This window comes from Triticum aestivum, chromosome 4D (genome assembly GCF_018294505.1).
Source record: "Triticum aestivum cultivar Chinese Spring chromosome 4D, IWGSC CS RefSeq v2.1, whole genome shotgun sequence".
In the NCBI taxonomy this organism is placed as follows: Eukaryota; Viridiplantae; Streptophyta; class Magnoliopsida; order Poales; family Poaceae; genus Triticum; species Triticum aestivum.
Window position 1 is genome coordinate 420,957,513 of NC_057805.1, and position 4,363 is coordinate 420,961,875.

The window sequence follows — 4,363 nt, forward strand, 5'->3', positions numbered from 1 at the left end:
TTAAATTATTTAGGCATTTTATAAAAATGTGTTTACTACACCATATTTATCCATGTAATATTTAGTACAAACCGAACATTTTTATTTTAATGTTTGAAAACTTCTATTATTTACCAAACTTTGAATTTGAATTTTGGACCGGTTTTGATCTAACGATAGATTAGCAGCAGTAACCGTGGTGACGTGGCACCATTAGCGTGGGATCACTGTAGCTTAATTATCCGGGCGTCACAATTCTCCTCCACTACAAGAAATCTCGTCCCGAGATTTAAGCGGTGGAGTAGGGGGGGGGGAGTGTTGGTAGCGAAAACCTAACGAGTCGTCTCGGTCTTGGCTGCCCTTTCGAAGAGGTTGACCCCTTTCGTTGATGTCTTCAATTCTCTGCTTCAAGTCACCATGATCAAGTCGTCATCCTTTCTTCGGGATCTCCAACGTACTTACGAATAGGTAAGGGGCAGCTTGGCTACGACAGAATGCTTATGAGGGAAAACAATCTGGGGTTAACCCATGAATGAGCATAAGATTATCTCTCGAGTTGAACATATAAAATACATCGAGTGTAAGGTACGAAGGTACAATAAGAGGTTCCCAGCGGATAGATAGTTGCTCGACGTCTGAACCAGAGTGAGAAAGGGGTTCAGAGTAGCGAGAGTAAGTATTGCGTCTGGTAGCAGAACAGATCACAATAAGGTGCCTCGTGAATTACATACGAAGCCAAGCGTGAGGATCAATTTTGGAAGACAGGGATGTACAGGAGAGTCAGGTTTCGATCCTGTGGAACTGTGGGTTATGGGCCCACCATGTGAGTTAAAAGTAGAAAGGTGCTAACATCTTGCACGACCATGATAGCAAGGCAGGTCAGAGAATAGCTTGTCAATTATGTTGGCAACAAAGTTTGGTACCAAGGGCGTGGGACGAAGAGAACCATTTTCCTGCTCGTTGAAACGAGGTGGACCAATAGGCAAAGTTCTCGTCCATCGGTGGTTACCGGAATGTCATCAACAGTAGAAACAGGGCTCACTGACAGAGTTGTACACCAAGGTGTTTACATAAGCAGTGAATTATTACTGCTTAGATCATACAATTCACAAGAAAGGTTAAACAAAACAATGGAAAGGAAAAGGTGATCATCAGATTAAAAAGAACAATGGAAAGGAAAATGTGTTTAAACACATATTTCAGGGATATATCCTTCCCAAGGACAAGCAGAGCATGCTATCCGTGGCAGGGTATAATGTAGAAAACCCTTTAGGTAGGGGAGAGAATTTTCATGACATTACCCATACAGCGGTGTTTGGATAATTGAGCAGGAAACATTTAGCATCGGACTTCAAATGTTCCTGTTGAAAATCGGAGTACCATAGACATGCATCGAGATAGCCTTGACATGGTTATCAGGTGAAGATCAGACTTTAGAAACACAAAGGATCCATCAGGAACCGCTTGTAGAATAAGTCTTACAATTTCCTCATGGAAGAAAGGATAGCCTTGCTAAAAAGGAAATGGTAACAATAGGTCCTCCGGCCAGGTGTGCTAGGCACGATATCACCTTACCGGGTCATATAAAGACCATTGTTATTACTCTTGGAATTATGTTCCCACCATCATATCTGATTGAGGTTCAGATCTAATTGGTGTCGGGATACCTCAGACTCGGGATGCCTGAGAAGAAAAGGCGCAACACAATTGACGAGATGCCATTGTAAGATTCTCGGGAAACGAACTATGGAAGCAAGTTCTGAGACAAGGGTTCGTCATTAAATCAAGGAGAGGTGAGGAGGTGACTGATTGACTCAGCGACAATCCATTGAGATTTCCAAAGGATGGATTTCCACAATTATGTGAACAAGAAGGTGACACTTGTCAATTCAAATGATATAATGTTGTATGCTCGAGGAAAACATACACCATCAATCATTAGTTGAAAGGTCTAACCGAAATATGACCTTAGGCAGCAAGATCAATGTTAGAGTGACGATTCAATAACCAACAGTCTAAGGACGAACTGTCGATCGTTAACTGCAAAGCAATAGGGTTGCTAGAAGTTCAGAACTCAAGCAGCATCGTTAGCATATTGGTATCCCGGTTAAAAAAACAACACGGGGACCAAGGAAGAATGGTGATGGTGAGAAGTATCATCATACCGAGAATTTCTAAGAGTGGAGCAATCCCTACAACATTCTCGACATAAAAGACAACAATACTTCAAGGCAGAGCACAACACTAGCTGGAGAGCAAGTTGTATTCATAATGTGGACAAGTTCGCGATGAAAGGAAGTCAAGGGTGTTGTCGATGATAATAAAAATCATCGAGGGCGAGGAGGGTATTTCTCATCATGAACACAGTTGACATCTCTGTCACGACCGGTTTTCCAATAAAAATATTTATTGAGAAATCGATCCCTTTTACGGACCAGTAGAGAAGAATCCTTCTCACTGCTAGACAAAATCTTGATCACAGAAGAAAAATACCAGGAGTACTGAATATAATACAAGGTTGAGCGGAGACTGCTCAACAATTTATTACAAGCGCGCCGATGAAACATAACGGCGGATAGGGTGGCATAACTACTAACTCACGATAGAAGCGGGGTGGATATATCACAACGAAGTGGCTGATATGACTCCTGAAAACTAACAGCTCTTCGAGCATCGGAGTGAGGCTCGAGGAGACTTATTGTGGGTGGCGGAAGCGTAAATGATACAAGTGACCAATATCCAGGATCGCACGGGACTGACTAGGATTCCTCTAGGCGTCGGACTCAATATCAAACTCTTCATCCATGAGATCGCCTTCGTCAATATCTGGCCAAATCAACAAGCCAGGTGAGTACTATGAAAGTACTCGCAAGACGGTTCAGACATAAGATATAACAAATGTAAACATGATGCATATGAACAGATTAACAAGTGCACTCAGACAACGAGATAATAATGCATGGGAAAATAAAGAGAAGTCGGGCGGTAGTCCTCCCGAAATCCCAAAATAATACTGAGGGCCAAACGAGTGTCTGAATGACTCCTCGAGAGGAAACAAAGGAAATAACGATGCCACAGTCGGGCGTCAAGGCGACACCACATAAAGGGCTTATAATAAAATATAAATGACAGTGCGTGCCATAGTCGGACGTCTGAGCGACATTACATAAAGGGCTTATATCAAAGGTAAATAACAAGAGTGCCACAGTCGGACGTCTGAGCGACATCACATAAAGGGCTTATATCAAAGGTAAATAACAAGAGTGCCACAGTCGGACGTTTGAGCGACATCACATAAAGGGCTTATATCGTAACTTAATAATTCAGTAGCTCAAAAATATAAATCATTTCAAGTACGAGATAAGTAAAAGGGGGTAGTCCATCCACAGGAATAACAATTAAACTGGGTTTACCACTCAAGCTTGCTCAACGGGGATTTACCACGAGGATTGACATAGATGTGGATATACTGGCCACGGTCCTTGACCGTAGATACGATGACTCGGAAGGAATTTTACTCTGCAGAGTTTGTACTTTAACCACAGCCAACGGATTTCAGTAGTCACGGGGACTAGTTCCGTTTACGGTGTTTTGGAAGAAACACATCTAACCAGTACACACCCATTCAACATTCCGAAGCCAGGAATCACCCTCGGCAATGTTCAAGAAAAACCTTGAGACGGGGAGGCTACAACCTCGCGTAGCATGGGATCAAATTTATATACGCGTGCTCTAAGGGGTGCCCCCCTCTCGCTCCCAACCGGAAACACCCATGCCCCCTGACCGGATGACTGGCTTTAATCCAGGGCCATGGAACTCTCATCCCGACCCCTCTATTTGGTGTGTACTCGGAAAGAGGTTACCAACTTACTAAACCGTATTCTTGGCAGAAAACATGTGGCGGCACGGAAAGGGGAAGAACGATAACGTGACTCAGTCCACGTTAACGTCGGAGTTTATCGGACATCGTAAGGCTGGCATGCTACAACAATACCACCTCACTGCCTTTCATGTCACCACATGACTAGGCCATCTCTCATCAGAGATCACAGTAACTTTGGAGCACACTTGTAGTTGCCTTACATGCAACGAGATACTCACCGATGCTCATATGCCATGCTCAAACCATTCAAGCAAACATGCAAAACACCCGTCATATCAAAGGTTCAAACATGCTTGCCTGGTTCGGAGAAGTCGGAGTCTAGCTCGGCGAAGTTCGCGGCTCCGTCACCTCTTCCGGAACCTACGGTATAGCGAAAACGTATACTAACGTGAAAATCAACGCGTGCACAAAATTTGTTCCAAATTTTTTTCCAAATAAATACTATAAAAAACTAGACAAAAATACAAGACTGACAGAAAAAGAATCACTCAAAAATCATCT